The sequence below is a fragment of the Camelus bactrianus genome, chromosome 5 (assembly GCF_048773025.1).
Source record: "Camelus bactrianus isolate YW-2024 breed Bactrian camel chromosome 5, ASM4877302v1, whole genome shotgun sequence".
Classification (NCBI taxonomy): Eukaryota; Metazoa; Chordata; class Mammalia; order Artiodactyla; family Camelidae; genus Camelus; species Camelus bactrianus.
Genome location: NC_133543.1, coordinates 98,292,281 through 98,313,255, shown reverse-complemented (window position 1 = coordinate 98,313,255; position 20,975 = coordinate 98,292,281). Strand labels below are relative to the sequence as shown.

Here is a 20,975-nt window from a genome sequence, read left to right as displayed (position 1 = left end):
TTCTCATGGTACTTACAACCTAGGGGGCAGACAAGCCAATAAACAAGTCAAGAAACAAGGCAGTCAAATAGAGAGATGAGCTAGTGACAAATGGGATGGGGAAAGAGAACACTACTTTTAGCTTTGTGATTAGGAAAAGCCTCTACTGAGGAGATAATTCGGAGCTAAGATCTGAATGATAAAAAGTCAACATGAGGGTCTCAGGGTCTGGCCTTTTTGGCAGAGGAAATGACAAGTGCAAAGACAACAAAAGAAAAACCATCTAAGCATGTTCAAAGAAATTTTAAGGGTGGAGGGCCTCATTAATACTCTTAGTGTAGTAAATGATACCAAAGAATTGTCAATTCTGTATCAGGTGTGATAATGGTACTGTGCCTCTGTATGACAATCTCCATACTGCATATGTACATGTATGTATAAGTACAATAAATGATGTCAGGGGTTTCTTTAAAATATTAGAGCAAAGGAAAGAGAAATTAAAAAGGGATGAATAAGGCATATGTGAAAAAACTCTTGAATTTGGTAAATGGGCTTGATGAATTACTCTCGCTAGTTTTTGTGTGTTTGAAATTTTTCATAATAATTTTAGAAACTCCATAGAAGAGAAACTTCATGCTAAAAAGGGCAGTTCCTCATACCATCTTTCCTTTACTTTACTACTCCAGCTCAGCTCTTACCTCTTCAATCCTGTCTCCTGATCACCTCATCTGAAGAGCTACAAAGGAGAGCATTAAGGACAGGTACACATTAGGTAGGTCCTAAACTCTGGCTGAGTCCAGTTTCTAGGACAAACAGAACTAATCTACCTAAGGCAGGGTTGGAACCCAGAGAGAATTAAGAGAATATAAAATAAATAGCCACATACTGATAAACAAGTCATTCTTTCTGAGGCAAACAGGAATTGCCTGGACTACGGACAATCCTCCCAGAGATTAAAAAACACAATAGGCTTCTTCCCTCTCCATTCCTTGGAGAATGCTCCGGCGAAGATCTCCAGATTGTGAAATCCCACTGTCAGTTTTCAGTCTTGATCTCACTTGACCTTGCTGTAGCACTTGAAACACAGTTGAGCATTCCCCCTCTTCTGGAGATTCTCTACTTCCTTGGCAGACATGACAGGAGTACTAAAGATGCCGGTCAGTACTCCTTCCTTTAAAGGACAAGGCTCTTATGAACGGTCCCTCCTGAGCGATGGCAAGAAACTTTTGTCCCAGGCGACCAGTTCCAAAGGAACCAGGAGTGGGTCACTAATCCAACAATCTATGATCTGTAGAATGATGTGTCAGAAACTTCTATTTCTGGTAACACAGTGGAGCCAATATTCTGAAAAACCTTCTGATACCAAATTACCACAACTGATGAACAAAATATTATCAACCTGAGAACACAGTGGGCTCTTAAGAGAAAAAAGAAAATCTCCAGAAGCTAAAAATCAAGTGAAAGCTAGAAACCAGAATACATAGAAGCTGAGGCTACAGGGACCCTGGGAGCAACATCCTGGTGTCAGTATCGAAGAGACTTATAGTTTCAAGTGGCAGGACAGATAAAGCTAAAGCCCTGACCATATGAAATGTAGACAAGTGGAGATTAGCCCCACTGCAAAAAAATGAAGACCCTTGAGGAGCAACTAACTCAGTGAAAATGTAGGCTAGGAAAAAAATACACCTACTGATGAAGAAAAGCAATCAAGAAACGTGTCTGTTTTGACCTGGGCTCTAAATGCGGGCAAAGGAGAGTTCCCCCAGAAGATTCATAAACACAGACCTGCACTCATGCAGTGCCGTCACGCTAACCCAAATCATACACACTAATTTAAAGTGACCCTAGGTTGGTAGTGTCCCAGGACGCTGGCTGAATAGAAAAAAAACCAGAACTCAGAGCTCTCAGAACTATTCACTTCAGAATATTTCCACAGTCAAAGCCTGGCAATTGCTTACAAAACATATGAGGAAGAGAGCCATCATAATTGAGACTCACACACAAAAAAAAAAAACATGGTGCAAAGTAATTTTGGGTCATAAAAATGACAAACACAATTATTTTAAAACTATAATGTGCATAAAGAAATAAAAGAAAAAATAAAAACAAGTGAAAGCAGCTTACAAAAAGACACTAAACAGAACTTTCAGAAGTAGAAAGTCACTAATGGTGGGTAATTTTATAGGTAAATAAAATACTAGACTTTTTTTTTCCTCTTGAGTTTTTAAAATTACATTAAATGGTTAAAAGCAGTATATTGTCTGATGTGCTTCTCAATGTATGTAAAGGAGATATTTAAGACAATTAATTAGAAAGTAGGGAGGATAAAGGGGCCTAAATGTGGTAAGGTTCCTACATTTCACCTGAAGCAGTAAGATATCAATACTAACAGATGATAACATAGCAGGGATGTCAATTCTACCCAAACGGATATTGAAATTCAACATAATTCCTATCAGAATCCCAAGATTTCTTGTAGATATAGACAAGCTTATCTAAAATTTATACAGAAATGCAAAGTAACTAGAATAACCAAAATAATAAGAAAAAAAGAATAAAGTTGGAGAAATACACTGCCCAATTTTAAGCTTTAAAGAAATCAAGCCAGTGTGATATTTTCACAGGGTCAGACATACAGACTAATGGAGTAACTTAGAGAAACCCAGAAATAGACACACAAATATGCTCAACTGATTTTTGACAGAGATGCAAAAGCACCTCAAGAGAGGAAAGATAGCCTTTTCAACAAATGGTGCTAAAGCAACTGGACATCAATAGACAAAAAAAAAAAACCTGATTTCCACAGTGGCTGCACCAAACTGCATTCCCACCAGCAGTGTAGTAGGGTACCCTTTTCTCCACAGCCTCTCCAGCATTTGTCATTTGTGGATTTTTGAATGATGGCCATTCTGACTGGTGTGAGATGATATTTCACTGCAGTTTTGATTTGCATTTCTCTGATAATTAGTGATATTGAGCGTTTTTTCATGTGCCTATTGATCATTTGTATTTCTTCCATGGAAAATTGCCTGTTTAGGTCTTCTGCCCATTTTTGGATTGGGTTGTTTGTTTTTTTTCTTATTAAGTCGTATGAGCTCCTTATATATTCTGGAGATCAAGCCTTTGTTGGTTTCATCGTTTGCAAAAATTTTCTCCCATTCAGTATGGAGATTCCTTCAAAAAGACACCTGCACCCCAATGTTCATAGCAGCACTATTTACTATAGCCAAGACATGGAAACAGATGTCCATCAACAGATGACTGGATAAAGAAGATGTGGTATGTTTATACAATGGAATATTATTCATCCATAAAAAGTGACAACATAATGTTATTTGCAGCAACATGGATGTCCCTGGAGAATGTCATTCTAAGTGAAGTAAGCCAGAAAGAGAAAGAAAAATACCATATGAGATCACTCATATGTGGAATCTAAAAAAAAAACAAACAAACAAACAAACAAAAAAAAACAGAAACAGGCTCATAGACATACAATACAAACTTGTGGTTGCCAAGGGGGCAGGGGGTGGGAAGGGACAGACTGGGATTTCAAAATCTGTAGATACTGACAGGCATATGCAGAATAGATAAACAAGATTATACTGTATAGAACAGGGAAGTGTATACAAGATCTTGTGGTAGCTCACAGTGAAAAAAACAGTATGACAACGAATACATGCATGTTCACGTATAACTGAAAAATCGTGCTCTACACTGGAATTTGACACAACATTGTAAAATGACTATAACTAAAAAAAAAATGTTAAAAAAAAAACCTGACCTAAACCTCACATCTTATACAAAAATTAACTCCAAATTAATTCTTAGACTCTGTAACACCAAAAGCATCATCCATAAAGAAAAAAAAATGAATAAACTGTTATTCTTTTTTCATTTCAAGGACCTGAATGATAGTTGAATGATAATTTAAGAAACTTTTCTCAACATGTTGAACATTAGAGCTCTTCTCAGAAGACTAAAAAGAGTAATTCGAATCTGAGCTCTCTGTTTTATCCTTAAGCAGTAAAATGGATAGGTGGAAGGGACTTACATATATTATTTCAATTTAATGAAAGACATTGGCTAGACACCATTTACCTACAACCTATCATCTTAGGGTCTTCATGAAAAGCTCTAGGGAGTTAAATTTGAGTTTAGACACTCAGGGCTAATTCTGGGACTGCTGGCATCAATCAAGGGTTACTGATATAGAAAAAGGGACATTTTATATATTATGACAAGGCTGATACCATATCATCTTAAGCTCCAGCTCTCAATGCTTCTCTAACTTGTAAAGTCTTGTAACTCTTAGTGGAATTTAGGTTTATATAGTTTTAGCCTAAGTTTAAAACCCATTACACTAGAAAATGTAATTAAGAGACTTAGATTATGAAATATTTTATTTCCTTCTGCAATCCCAAAGACTAGTAAAGTGCCTGCTAAATAATAGGTCAATAAAGTTTGTGAAATGATCACTTTCTAAGGAAAAATGAAATTCTGAAATTTAAGAAACTGGAATAATGAAACTCATTGAAATTTTGTCACCTTCACCCATCTGCCACAATCAATCAAACCCCATCATTTTCACTCTGTATTCTGCAATATGTGACAGTCTCTCTGTCATTGTTCTAGTGTTTTGACAATGCCTGAGTTGAGGCCAAACGTGGTAGTCACCAGAGAACAAACAGTAATTGAAATCATAACCACAAAGGAGATCAGCCTAGGAAGAGAGTATGGACTAAAAAGAGAAATAGCCTAGGATTGAGACTTGAAGAGCCTCAAAGTTCAACAGCCAGGAGAAGAAAATCAAAATTTCAAAGACAGAAAAGAATGGTCTCCTCAAAGGAGCAATAAGAGAAAACCTGGGGGAGTATGATGTCAAGGAAATCAAGGTTTCAAGAGGGTAGTGGGCAATAAAATCATATATGCTAAGAAAAGTGAAATAAAGAATTAATTTAATTTAGTAGTATGGATGTCACAGGGAGCTTGATGAGAGCTGTTCTGGTGAAGCAATATGAATAACAACCAAAGACAAACAAGGTGAGGAACTAAATGGGCAGGGGGGATGTGGAACTGATGAGTTCAGATGACTCTTTTGTGAAGTATGGCTGTGAAGAGGAAGAGGTGAAATCAAAAGATTTTCCATTTGTTGCTGCTGTCACTATTACTTTCATTAAAGGGGAAACTTGTTAAAAATACTAGGAAGAAAGAGTTGAAAAGGTGAGGCCCAAGGTAAATGATAGTTTCTGTGAGGAGAGAAGGGGGGATAGGGACGGGTACTCCCCCAATATGTCCTGTGCTCAAGTTCACACAATTCACTCACCCTCCACTCCAACCTCACTCTTAAAATTGTACCTATTAAAGAACAGCTCAAATTCCATACCTTCCTCCCTCTACAAACCTCACCTAACTTCTCTATCTTTGGGGATCACATCTCTGCAATGCCAGAGTGTGCTGTTTTCCACATGTATTTAACCACAAAATCCTTTACAGCAGGTTCTACATAATATACACTCAGAAATGAACACTTTCCTTCCTGTCCAGCTGTCCCACTCATGTCCTAGCCCCTCAATAAAGCCTTTCCCAATCATACCAGAACAAGTAGTACCTTTGTAAAGTTCTGAACAATTACATCGTTCAGCATGACAAGTATTCAAGACCCTAGAATGTAAGCTCCAAGAGCGTGGGGCCTTGTCTGTCTGGTTTACCATTGTATTCCAGTGCCTAGTAGGGCTGGCACATAGCAGGCACCCAGGAAATGTTCACTGAATGAAGTAATTAAAAGAGATGCCCTTAGCCAATATATTATAATAACGATAAATAGAGTAGAACCTTTAAAAACTGAATCACTATGTTGTACACCTGAAATGTATATAATATTGTAGATCAACTGTACCTCAAAAAATAAAAAAGATGCCCTGTTACTCAACAACTATAAGTTACTGAAGAGCAGGAACTATATTTTATGCCTATTTCCACAAGTAGGTGAAGTAGACACTGAACAAATGTTCTTGATAACATGATAATAATTTACTGCGGCCTAATGTCACAGTGGGAATTAAAAAGCCAGTTTGGCAACAAGCTCTGACACTGATGAAAAAGAAGAAAAAGCCTATTGATGCTTCTCAACTCTAATTTTTAAAGGTAATTATAATAGTTGTCTTCAAAATACTAAAACATTTCCACATATTCCAGAATTTAAGAAAACTCTTAAAGATAACTGAACTGCTTATGAAATTCTTTTATAAATTCATATAATACTCTAGAATCTCAGTGCCTATTATAAGATTTATCTGAATTCTGGAGTTTTAATGTTTTCACAAGTTGATAATACATTAGTCAGAGCCTCTCACATCAGCCCCCATTTCAAAGTAGAGCCGCTCTAAACCACTATCAGCCAAATCCGTTTCCTCCAGGTAGATCTGCTATACAGTGCATCGTACACGAAAGCCAAGACAGTTTCTCACTCCTTTGCAGAAGTACTTCTGCTAAGTTCCAGGTCTTCCAGGATAACAAGGAATATCCTCAGTTAAGAAGCAAAGATGGAGGGAGGGTATAGCTCAGTGCTAAGGTAAGGGTTCAATTCCCAGGACTTCCATTAAACAAACAAACAAACAAACAAACCTAGTTATCTATCCCCCCAAAGAAGTTAAAATAAAGAAACAAATTTACTTATTTAAAAAAAGATTTTAAAAAAGAAGCAAAGATAGAAAAAATAGAATATTTTCATAATTCTTAAAGAGCATGGAACCTATTATATTAGAGAAGGAAAGAATGTCACATACATTCTTTAAAAAGGAAGAATTTCTTTTACCTATACTTTTTATATAAATTCAAATGTCTTGTTACATTTTTATTCCAGAAACAGCAAGGAATTAAATTCGCAAGTGAAATGTCATGGCACTGACCTACAGATGAAGGATGACAACCCAACAGCTTAAAAATGCCAACAGTCTAGCAACGAACCATCTCTTTAACCATCTTTGCCTCTCAAAGTGTAACAAATGAAACCTCTACTTAAACACATCACAGTCATAAAGACAATTCTCTTTAGAAAGCAGGATTACTAAGGATTCTCACTTTAAAGACATATATTTTAGTAATGTCTGATTTTTTTGTTTCTTAAAGAGTATGAATTACTTTTGTCAAACAGCATTTTATATACATATATAGGTACACATATATGTTTAACTCTATTCACTAACAATAAAAAGGGTCCATTTAGACTTATCAATAAAAAATAATTATGCTTTTTCATAAATCAAGTTGGTTCAATTGTTTAAGAGGTTTTCAATATTTACAGATAATATGATTTCTATCTAGAAAATCTCAAAGCATATACTTACAAATTATTAAGATTAAGATTAACGATTTCAGCAAGAATGACAGAAAGGGCAGATTCTAAATCAACAAATAAATTATCAATAACATTCCTATATGCCCACAATAATCAATTTGAAAATGTGACAAGAAAAAAGATCAATTCTAAGTAATAACCAAAATCACAAAATGTCTGGGAATAAAATTAATAAGACTGATAGTTTAAATTTTAAAATTAAGTTTTAAAATTTAATAAGACTAATTTAAATTTTAAAATTATTTTTTAAATTATGAAAGACCTAAACAAATAAAATAACCCTGTTCTTTGCCAGAAAGACTCAATATTATAAAGCTGTTGGTGGCAAATTAGTTGAAGTCAATGTAATCACAATTAAATCCCAATCACAATTTTATAGAAACTGACAAGCTCATCTTAAAAATCAAATGGAAGGAAAAAAATGGATGGGCAAAGGATGTGAATAGACACTTTTCCAAAGAAGATATATTAATGGCCAAGAAATTCATGAAAAGATGCCAAACATCATCAGCCATCAAGGAAATGCAAATCAAAATCACAACAAGGTTCCCACTCATAGTGAATAGGATATCTATACCAAAACAAAACCCAGAAAATAACCAGTATTGGCAAGGATGTAGAGAAACTGGAACCCTCATACATTGCTGTTGGAAATGTAAAATGGTTCAACCACTGTACAAAACAATCGGGCAGCTCCTCAAAGAGTTAAATATAGAATTACCATACAACCCAGCAATTCCACTTCTAGGTGTATACCCAAAAGAGTTGAAAATAGTTTATTCAAATAAATAACTATACACACATTTTCACAGCAGCACTACTCACAATAGCCAAAAGGTTGAAACAACTCAAAGGTCCATAACAGATAAATGGATACACTGTGGCATATAAACATAATACAATATTATTCAGCCACAAAAGGAATGAATACATGCTACAACATGGAAGAACCTCAGAAACATTATGCTAAGTGAAAGAAGCCAGACAGACACAGGTCACATATGATTCCATGTATATGAAATATCCAGAATAGGTAAACCCATAGAGACAGGACACAGACTGTTAACTGCCAGAAGCTAGGGAAAGGGAAGAATAGGGAGCAACTACTTAATGGGTACAGAATTTTCTTTCGGGATGATGAAAATGTTTTGGAACTAGATAGAGGTGATGTTTGTACAACACTGTGAATGTACTAAACGACTGAGTCCCTTTAAAATGGTTAATTTTATGTTATGTGAATTTTGCATCAATAAAAAATAAAGTCAAATGGAAGAGAAAATGTACATAACAGATGAAAAATATCTGCAAAGGAAGAGTAACAAGAAAAGATTTGCTCTCTCAGATTGAAAAACATACTATGAAGTAATAGTAATTAAAAGAGTATGATATTTAGTTGAAATAGGCAAAAACATCACTAGAAGAAAACAAGAGTAAAAATGACCTTTGGGAAATTATAAAAAAGGTATTTCAAATCAGTGAGGGGAAGACAACTCAAATGATAACAGGACAACTAGGTACCTGTTTAGAGAAAAGTGATGTTAGATCTTTAATACTATCAATAAAAAACAGACTGCAGTTGGTTCAAAGTGCTAAATGTTGGAAGTAAAACTATAAATATATTAAAAGAAAATATAGAGTAAAAACTGATCAAAATCTAGGGGTAAAGAAAGCCTTCTGAGTTAAGACATAAAACAGAAACCATAAAGAGACTCAAATTTTAAAAATTAAAAACTTCTGTAAACCAAAAGAAACTGTGAAGACAAAACAACAGTCTGGAAGAAAATATCTACAACATATAAGACTTCAAAGATTTATATATCAAATATGTAAAGACCTACAATCAATATGAAAGAAGCAACCCAATTAAAACAAAAACTAAAAACAGGCAAAAGATAAGAATGGTCACAAAAAGAAATATTCAAATTTAATTGGTCAGTGTTTGGCCCAGGCTTGGGTATTATTCTTAAATCTCCCTAGATGATTTTTCTGTGCAATCAGGGTAAAGGATCACCCAGCTACCTATACGGGGAATGAGGAGTAACCAGACTGCCCAAGGTGAAGTATAAGGAGAAAGACAGGAAAAATAAACCATCACTTTAAAGGGCTCCTGCCCACTCACAAGGGAAGGGCCTGAGAGTGCATTAAATGTCTTAAAGGAGATTGGTTTATTTTTATCTAGTCAGAAAATATTACCATTTTTTATCTCCACAAGGTAGAAACATATGAATCATATTCTTTTTTTTTTAATTGAAGTATAGTTGATTTTAAATGTTGTGTTAGTTTCCGGTGTACAGCAAAGTGATTCAGTTATATACATATATATTCTTTTTCAGATTCTTTTACATTACAGTTTATTATAAGATACTGAATATAGTTCCCTCTGCTATACAGTAGGACCTAGCTGTCTATGTATTTTATATATAGTAGTTTGTATCTGCTAATTCTAAACTCCTAATTTATCCCTCCTCTCCCTCCTCCCCCACCTTTCCCCTTTGGTAACCATAAATTTGTTTTCTATGTCTGAGAGTCCCTTTCTGTTTTGTAAATGAGTTTATTTGTATCATTTTTTAGATGAATCATATTCTTTAAAGACTAATGAGGAAAATTATTAAGAAATAAATTTATATTCCTAAGTGCAAGCAGCCCAGGATTAAATACTTGCAAAATATGACCAAAGCAGACATATATAACATTATAGGGATAAGCAAACCACTGAAAAATACCTGCTTTGTGATTTTATTTTATAAATTTCAAAAACATGCAAAATTAAACAACAGGTTAAGGATACAAACTATCTGGTTCAAGTACAAAGAAAATACAAATCTCAGATTACTTCTGAAACAGGAAGGAAGAAGTGGGATTAAGAATAGGAACACAGAGATCTTCAATTTTTTCTTAAAACTGAGTGGTTAGATACATGGGAATTCACTGTCCTATTATTCTGTATACCTTACATATATTTTGCATATATTACTTTGTAACTTCTCAGTATTTAATAAAAGATCACAATTTAAAAACAAACAGGACTGGAGGGGAGAAAATAGCTCAGTGGTAGGAGCACATGCTTAGCATGTAATGAGGTCCTGGGTTCAATCCCCAGTAGCTCCATTAAAAATTAGTTAATTAATTAACCTAATTACCTCCACCCCCAAAAAAAATTAAAATAAAATAAAAACAAAAAGGACTGTATAGAAGTGCATGTAAGTACATACATAATCTTTTAATTCTAGATTCAATCTTTGCCACTGAAAATCAACTTGGTTCTGTGGTGTCTTTCTAACTGATCACCTGTTAGGAGTTAGCAAATGCTTGATTTTCATCTTTTCTTCCCAAGTTGCACTAACAAGAAAATTCATGGGGGTACAGAGGGTTTACAGCAAAGAGTAATGTGCTCTTTGATCAAACTCACATTGAGAACCACTAGCAATCATTTCAGGGAGCTTTAGCAAAGAGCGCATTTGCCAGAAATCAAGAATAAAGTTTTGCATAAGATAATTAAAAGCATTGCAAGAAGAATGATGTGAAATCTTACTTGAATAGTAAGATTTTTCCCATTAATTATTTTTTAACTGACTGAAATTCAATGAAACCCTGGATGAAACCTCAGCTGTTAATTCCTTTGAGATACAAAGATCAGAGTGAGTCCAGTTGAGCACTTAAAGTGTCAGGGCCAACTGTGTATATGGTGGTCGTTGTGAGTTCAAGGACAGTCCTCCCTACCAGCCAGAAGTAAAAAAGTCCCAGAGAAACAGGCATGGGCTCTGCCCACAACACTATTATTCTTTTCATTAGAACAATACAAGATTACACAATGACCTTTAAGCTGAAGTAGGATTCTGGATGCCTGAGAAAGTGGGATAGTCTTAGGATATGGTAAGCTGACCGCTGAGACAATGAATTAACATAAAGTATGCTGACTTCTTTGGAAGGAATTTCATAACCACAAGATTTAAGACTACTTAAACAATAAGCAATGTAATCAAAGGCCCTAATAAAGTAGAACTAAAGGTGCTATAGTAAGAAAAATGCTATTCATCAATCAATAAACCTATAAATTAATTATGTGCAAGACCGTAGTAAGTAATAAAGGAAATGCTGAAAGACTCCACACTTGTGTTAGAAGCATGATATATTAAAAAGCTGTGTTAAAGCTAGACATCAGAAATACTCCACAATTCAGTCTAACCTCCCTAGTCGTCTGCTTTCCATATTCACACCCAATTCAGCAAAACACATGCCCCACTCTTTCAATCCCACACACTGCAATATATGCTTCTCTCCTCTTCAAATGCTTCCCCCTCCTTAGAGCAATGTGCAAAATCTTACCTGTCCTTAAAGGCTCATTCCAAATGCTTCCTGCATCCTTGGAAGTCATTTATAACCTACACACTCCCTTATGATCTTTCAGAATTCTCTATTATGGTGCCTTCTTTACTTTTACTTCTATTTTAGTTATACACTTATCCCTCGTACAGAAGCAGGAGTACTGGAAAGAACAGGAGTTGTGAAAAACCTAGATTTTAATCTGAATATTAACTGTCTGAACTTGACCAAACCAAACTACCTAGCTTTCTTAAGCCTGTTTCCAAATGTACAAAATAGAGAAATTATTATGTATCTTGCATTATTTCTTTAATAAATAGGTGTATTGTGTAGTGTGTGTCTGTTTATTAGAGGAAGAGATGGGCAGAGAGACAAAGAGAGAAAGAAAGAGAAAATATAGAAATATACAGGAATAATTTAAAAAGGACAGGAAAGTAGTAGTTATTAGAATTGTATACCATATGTTTAAAAAGTTAGAGGAAAAACTAAAAAGGTTAAGTGACACTAAAGACATAAAAAGGATCCAAATCAAAACTCTAGAGATAAAAACTATGATGCCCAAGATGAAAAACATGCTGGATGGGATTAACAGCATATTAGACACTGCTGAGGGAAAAGTTAGTGAATTTGAAGATAAAGCAATTGGAATTATCCAAAATGAGAAACAGAAGAAAAAAAAAAGAAAAAAATGAACAGAGGGCATCAGTGAACTATCGGACTTTAAGCAACCTAATGTATATTAGGTTGAAATCAGCTGGGGATGGGGATACCAAGAAAGGTGGAGAAAGAAAAAATATTTGAAGAAATAACAGCTGAAATTTTTCCAAATTTGATGAAAACTATAAAACCACAATTCAGGAAGATCAATGACACAAATCACAAGAAACATAAAGAAAACTACATGACACATCATAATCAATTTGGTTAAAACTAGTTTAAAGGGAAAAATCTTAAAAGCAGCAGAGAAAAAAAGACACATTAAGCACAAGAAACAGAGATGAAGATGTCAGATTTCTTGTCAGAAAAAAGCAAGATAGAATACAGTGAACCAAAATCCTAATAATACTGATAGGCAAAAAAAAAGTTGGTTTAGAATTCTTTATGCAACAAATATATCTTTCAAAAACAAAGGCAAAATAAACAAGGTCCAACTATACAGCACAGGGAAATATATTCAATATCTTGTAATAGCCTATAATGAAAAAGAATATGAAAAGTAATATATATGTATAGCTGAATCACTATGCTATACACCAGAAACTAACACAACACTGTAACTCAACTATACTTCAATTTTTTTAAAAGGCAAAATACAAACTTTTTCAGACATGTGAAAGCTGAAATAATCATCACTAGCAAATCTACATGACAGAAATACTAAAAGAAGTACTTAAAGCAGAAAGAAAATGAAAACAGATGCAAATCTGGATCTATACAAAGGAATAAAGAGAACTAGAAAAGGTAGCTATATCTGGGAGTTTGAAATTTGTAGATACTGACAGGTATATGTAGAATAGATAAACAAGATTATATTGTATAGCACAGGGAAATACATATAAGATCTTGTGGTAGTTCACAGCAAAAAGGAATGCGACAGTGAATACATGTATGTTCATGTATAACTGAAAAATTGTGCTCTACGCTGGAAATTGGCACAACATTGTAAACTGACTATAACTCAAATTTTAAAAATGTTAAAAAAAAAAAGAAAGAAAAGGTAACTACATGAGTAAAATAACTTTATTCTTAAAATGGAAGTCTCTTTAAAAAATAATAGATCATAAATAATAACAACAACGTATACTGGAATTGATCACATATGTAGAAGTAAAAAATATGACAAGAGCACAAAGGTCAGGAAGAAAAATTAAAAGATACTGTTAAAAGGTTTTTATACATGAAGTGGTATAATATCCTTGAAAGTAAACTGTGATAAGTTTAACATGTATATATAAACCCTAAAGTAACCACTAAAAAAATGAATAGTTATAATAAGCCAACAAAGGAGGCAAACAATTTTAGAAAAAACAAAATTAATCTGAAAGAAGTCAAACAAAAAATAGATGGGACAAAAAAATGGCAAGATGAAAGATTCAAATTTAACCATATCAATAATCACATTAAATGTAAATGGTCTAAATACACCAATTAAAAGACTGTCAGACTACTTAAAAAGCAACACCCAACAATATGCTGCATACAAAAACACATTTCAAATATAAGACACAAATAAGTTAAAAGTAAATGTAGAGAAAAGATATACTATGCTAATACTAACAAAAGGAAAGCTGGATTGGCTTCATTAGTTATCAGACAATGCAGGTTTCAAAGCAAAGAAAATTACCACGGCTAAAGATTATTTCATAACATTAAAGGGGTTAATTCATCAAGAGCAAACAACAATTCTAAATGTGTATGTACCTAATAACAGAGTTTCAAACTTCATGATGCAAAAACTAATAGAAGATAGGTCTATAAATCCACAATCATAGCCAGAGATTTCACTCTCTCTCTCAATTATTAAAGGAATCAGTAGATAGAAAATCAGTAAGGATACAGAAGACATAACAATATTAATCAACTAGACCTAACTGACATTTATAAAACATTCCAACTAAAAACAGCACAAGACACATTCTTTCCAAGGGCATAAAGGATATTTACCAAGATATATGTAATATTCTGGGCCATAAAATAAGTATCAATTTAAAAGATCTCAAATTAAATAAAGTATGTTCTCTGAATACAGTAGATTTAAATTAAAATTGAAATATATATATATGTATAACTGAACCACTTTGCTGAACACCTGAAACTAACATTGTAAATCAACTACATTTCAATAAAAAAAAAATTCAAATAAAATAAAATCAGTAACAAAAAGATATCTGGAAAATCTCTGAATATTAAAAAAACTAAATAATGTATATCAAAGAAGAAATCAAAAGGAAATTTAAGTTATTTTGAACTGAAAGAAAATGAAAAGGCAACGTACCAAAATTTGTGGAATGCAGCTAAAGCGGAGTTGGAGGGACATTTATAGCACTAAATGCCTGTATTAGAAAAGAAGGGTCTCAAATCAATGACCTCAGGTTCTACCACAAGAAATTAGAAAAAGACAAACAAATGAAATACAAAGTAAGCAGAAATAACAAAAATTAAGAGTGGAAATCAATGAAATACAACACAGAAAAACAATAGATAAAATCAATGAAGCCAAATGTGGTACTTTGAAAAGATAAGTAATATCAATAAATTTCTGGTCAGCCTGATCAAGAAAAGAGAAGACTCAAATTATGACTATCAGAATGAAGTGATATCACTACAGAGTCTATAAATTTTAAAAAGACAATAATGGAATTGTATGAGCAACATTATATCAATAAAGTCAACAATTTAGATTAAATGAATAAATTCCTTGAAAGATACAAACTACTAATGCTCACTCAAGAAGATACAGATAACGTAACAGCCTTTTATCTATTACACAAATTGAATATGTAGTTAATACCTTCCTACAAAGAAAACTCCAGACCAGAAGGGCTTATTTATAAATTCTACAAAACATTAAGGAAGAAATACCAACTCTATACAAACTATTCTAGAAAATTAAAGGAAAGGGAATACTCCCCAACTCATTCAAGATTGCCAGCATTACTTCGATACATTAAAAAAAAAAAAGATAATTACAAGAAAAAAAATCCCAAACCAGTAACTGTCATAATCGTAAATGGAAAAATAAAATTTCAAGAATAAACTCCATATATAAAAATAATAATACATCAGAGCCAAGTAGGGTTTATCTAGAGAATGCAAAGTTAGCACTAATATTTGAAAATCAATATAAATGGCCATATTAACAAATTGAAAATTAAAAATATATGATCATCTCAGTAGACTCAGAAAAAGCATTTGATAAAATTCAACATTCATTTCTAATTAAAAAAAATCTCTCAGCAATTAAGAATAGAAGGAAACTTCTTCACTAACAAAGAATATATACAAAAAGCCTACAGCTGTCATCATACTGAATGGTAAAAGACTGAATGCTTTCTTCCCAAGATCAGAATAAGACAAGTATGTCTACTCCCACTTTTATTTAACATTGCATTGGGAATTGTAACTAGTACAATAAGAATAAATAAAAAAAAAAGATTAGAAAGGAAGAAGTAAAATTGTTTCTATTTATAGATGACATAATCTTTATGTAGAAAATCCAATAAAATTTATTTTTAAAACTACTAGAATACATAGCATAGCCAGGATGACAGAGAAGATCAATGTACAAAAATCAATCATATTTCTGGTAAACTAGCAACAGTCAAAATATAAATTTTTTAAAATCCATCGTTTCAATGGCATCAAAAATACAAAATACATAGGGATGACTATGACAAAAGATGTACAAGACATGCACAACTAAAACTACAAAGTAGTGCTGAAAGAAGGTAAAGGAAACCTAAATGTTCATGGGTTGGAAGACTCAACACTGTTAAGGTGGCAATTCTCCCCAAATTATCTATACAGCCAATACAATTCCAATCAAATTCTCAGGCAGACTTTTTGGAAAAGCTGGCAAGCTGATTCTAAAATTAATATAGAAATGAAAAAGACCTCAAAGAGCCAAAATCTGGTAAAAGACCAACAAAGCTGAAGGACTTACACTTCCTGACTTCAATTTTTATTACAAAATTACAGTAATCAAATCAGTATAGTACTGGCATCAAGATAGACAAATAGATCAATGGAACAGAAAAGAAAGTCCAGAAATAGAACCACAAATATATAGATTTTCGACCTAGGTATAACCTAGGTACAAGGCAATTTGGTGAAGGAATATAGTATTTTCAACAAACAGTTCTAGAACAAATGGATTCCAAATTTTTTAAAATCAGCTTTAATCCACACCTTGCACTATACATAAAAATTAACTCAAGGTAGATCATAGACCTAAAAGTAAAACTTAAAAAACTAAAACTTCTAGAACATAGGAGAATACCATTGTGGTATTAACTTTGGCAAAGATTTTTTAAATAAAGAAAAGCACAACCCATCAAAAAAAACTATAAATTGGACTGTCAAAATTAAGAACTGCTCTTCAAAAGACATCATTAAGAGAATAAAAAGAGACTAGGAGAAAATATTTGCAAATCCTATGTCTGAAAAAGGACTCACAACCAGAATACATAGAGAACTACGAAAATTCAGTGATAAGAAAACACACCCAATTAAAAATGGACAAGAGATTTGAACAGACATTTCACATTTCAAGAAGTTATATGGATAGCAACTAAGTTCCCACAGAAACTCCCCAGGTAAAACAAAAAATTTTTTGAAGGTTAAAATAAAAGGACAGTCTAAAAACTGGATTCTATAAGGCTAGTCATACAACATTACAGGGACCCAAAGTCTGGGATAGATGGGGAAACTGCAAATAAAAATTTACAGACCTTCCTCACACAAGAAAATGCTTTGTTACACTTTTTTGGCACTTAAAATATTAATCCATCTCAAAACATTTCCAGTCCAAAAATCAACTGGTCCATAGGCATTCCGAGATGAGCATGGTAAAATGTGGTGCAAACATGATTCTTTAAAAACCATTTAGTAGCAAAAAACAAAACAAAACAAAACAAAACAAAAACTCACAAATAAGCATAAACCTCTGCCTCAAAATAAATCAGCTATCTTAAAAAGTTTAATGTGTTGTTTTTCATTTCTGATGGCTTTTTCATCAGAATATGCAGGGGAACCAAAGTATGCGTGCCATGGGCAAATACATGTCATAAAGAGAGGGAAAAAATGAGAGATTCTCAACTTTGATTGCAAAAGTGAAAGACTTATTCAACTGCAGAAAGACTGATGTAAAATTTGATTAATATAATGAAGGATCTGAAATCAATGAAGTTCAAAATTTTATGTAGGGCCACCTTTTAGGCAAGTCCAAGGACAATCAATTAATCAACAAATATTTCCCAGGCATCTAATATGCCTCAGAATATTGGAATGGGGATATGGAAATCAGTTTCTGTGCCTCAGTAGTACTTCTGGTCTAACTAAAGAATAAATCACAAAATCACAACGTGTAAGCAGGCTGAAGCAGAACAGGCACCCATCCAGTAGTTGAAAGATCAAAGCTCTAGTCCCAACTCTGCCCCAACTCATTAGATGTCTGTCCTTGATCAAGTCACTGAAACTTCTATAGGACTCTACTTTCTCACCCAGAATAAGACAGGATGATTTCTAAGGCCTCTTCCACTCTGGATCTATTAATCCAAGTTGAAACACAAGGGAGAGGAACTGCACCTTAAAGAACTGGTAGGATCTGAACTGACTGATGGGAGAAGGAATACTGCACGGAAGGAGTATGAAGATATAAATGGACACATCTTAAACGATTTTACTTATATGAGATATCTAGAGTAGGCAAAATCATGAAAACAGAAAGTAGAAAAGTGGTTGCCAGGAGTTGGGGGGAAGAAGAAATAGAGAGTTGTTCAAAGGGTACAGAGTGTAGTTTCACAAGATGAAAAAGTTCTAGAGATGTTACACAACAACGTAAATACAGTTAACACCTCTGAACTGTACAGGTAAAAATGGTTACGAGGGTAAATTTTGTACTATGTGTTTTTTAAACCACAGTTAAAGAAAAACAGTCACAGACATTGTGCCCTAGCAGTCATTCTAATGCAAAAATATTTCAAATCAATTAACTTCTAGTGTCCAATCCTCACCCCTAAAATTCCTTTTCTCCCAATTAAAAATCAAGGAGACATGCCTTGCTAATGAGACATGGAGGTTTCCTCAACTATAAGAAAGCTGAAGGAGTGTGTTGAGAAAATGAAGAAAAAGAAGATAATGCAAACACTAAGTAATGGCAGAATACAGAGCAGGCTATTCATACACAATCTAATTGTGTCATCCTCACCCACAATCTAGCCTAACTCTCTAAGTAAAATTGTATAGAGGCTTCTTTTTACTCTAAAAATAAAGAAAAACTTTTCAGCCTGCTTCAAGGCCCAGTATCCTCTGTCCCACCTCTCCAAACCCCTCTCACCAGATCCTTCTACACTCTTCCTGATCCATACCTAGAGCTGTACCTTAAGTTCCCAGTTTTCTCTATGAACCTTGTCATCTTGTCTGTGCCTTGCTGTTTGCTCTGACTGGAACACTCTTCCTTTTCTGTGCATCCTTGAGATCTCAGTTCAAATGTCACTTCTGTCACTTTCCCAACTCAAATACTTGTCATGATTGCAGTTTTACATTTGTGTGATTATTTGATAACATGTGCTGAGGACAGGGACCATGTATGCATTCATTCTCCCCCATTTCCAATGCTAAGCACAGCACCTAATACCAAATAAGCACTCAAATACTTATTGAATAAGTGAATAAATGGGCACCAAACCTGTAAGAAAGCAATACAACATCGTAAAATGTCACCTTCAGAGTTTATGCATCTTCACAAATGAATCTTTGGAGGATACCCAAAGCAATTGAGCCTAAAATCCCCATTCAACTCTTTAAAAAAAAAAGTCAGTTCAGATGGCTGTATAAATATATCTGGCCTGTCTATGTCTGTAGGCAAATTCTGAGCATCAAAGGCTGATAGTTACACACACACCTCTCATAGACAAAGCACTACTAGTTGCTGAGTAACCGTTGTTTTTGGTATTTCCTGATATAGTGACTGCTACACAGGAAGCACTCTGAAAGTATCTGTCAAATGAGCAAAGAGCAACATTTCACAAAACTCTTAAGGACGTATAAAACAATGACTACTTAAACTGTAGTGTCTTAAATAAAAGTAAGCTCTACTGTAGAAGAAAAGGACAGAATCTCTAAGTGGCAAAAACCCCTCCTAGTAGCCTCGTTATTTTAGATTTCAAACACGAAAAATGCTAGCTAGATTTGTACTAAAAAGTGGAAGAAATAGATACTGCAATCAAGTGACCTTAAAGCTTTATATAAAGATTATAAAATGTCACATAGACTACTTCCCAAACCCTTAAGAGTACAAGAATTCCCTGTTCCCTTCAATGCAAATACAAATTGTATCTATACTTTAGAGATATAATCCATAAACGTATTACTGAAAACTCCAGCCCATACTGATCTCCCCTCCCTCTGATTTTGCATTTAAATAAATGCTATTTTATAGTTTTCCTAATAATTTAATTTGTTCAGTCTCTTATTTCTTATACATCCTTTCAGGTGCATGTAGCACTCTTAAGTGCTTAGTCAGGGGGGAGTATAGCTCAATTGGTAGATCGCATGCTTAGCATGCATGAGGTCCTGGGTTCAATCTCCAGTATCCCCATTAAATAAATAAATTAAATTAAGTAATTACCTACCCCCACCAAAAAAAAGTAAAAAATAAATAAAAGATATGTTAAAAATTAACTCTTAAGTGCTTAATAAATACTTATTGAACTGAAATAAAATTAGTGTTTTAAATACTGGATTGTGATATATAATCTGCATTTTAGTCCCAAATAATGTCATTCCGCAAAAACTGTTCATATGCCTTAGTTTTAGCTCCATTATCAAGGGGCTAATTATAATGTCGTTATCCAACAAGGTTCAAATAAGGCTTAGAGTTTTTCTTAGTCCCACTTCTTCAAATTCAGTTAAGGGAGGTTTTTCAGTCCCTTGGATCTTTATATAAATTTCAGTTTGTCAAGTTCTGGGAGGAAAAAAGCCAGCTAGGATTTTACTAGCGGTTGTGCCAAACCTGTTTTCAAATGAAAACCAGAGATGTTAACACCACCTGCCCCTACTTTTTCAACGTAGCAAATTTCACTTGCAATTTTTCCCAAACCTACCCAGTCCCAGAGAGAGTTCTTTCTGTAGAAATCCGTAAGACGCAAAATCTAACTTACACAATTCTAAACGCACTGAAAACTGGAGACTTAACTCCCAGGTAAAGGATCAGTTCAAAATGTCCAATTAAATGGGTCTCCCCGATCAACGATCAAAGCAGATAAAGGATACCACTTCGAAAAGCGAAAAGCAGCAAACGTCAAGTATTACAGTAAAGCGGCTGCTATTCGACAATCCTAAGGCGCCTCATCCCTGTCAGCCCAAAACACTTGTAACAGGACCCATGAGAACGCTCCACAGGTGACCCGAACCTCAGGAAGCGTCCTCTCTACAGCAACAGGCCCTGTTTAATTCTGCTTTTCCTCCCGGGCACCATACTGGGCAGGCGGGGTAGGGCGCCAGGAGCGGACCCAGGGAGGCCAGGTGGGCCGGGAGAGGTGGGCGTGGGGTGACCAGAGCTACGCCAGGGCCGGGGAGCGAAATCAGAGGCGGA

At 34.2% G+C, this 20,975-nt stretch overlaps 1 protein-coding gene across 2 annotated transcripts in view; it reads right to left on the bottom strand.

The window, feature by feature from the left end:
- Window positions 1–20,975, bottom strand: part of DIS3L2 (DIS3 like 3'-5' exoribonuclease 2) — a 321,952-nt gene that overhangs the window by 300,695 nt on the left and 282 nt on the right. The gene's annotated exons all lie outside the window — the stretch shown is intronic.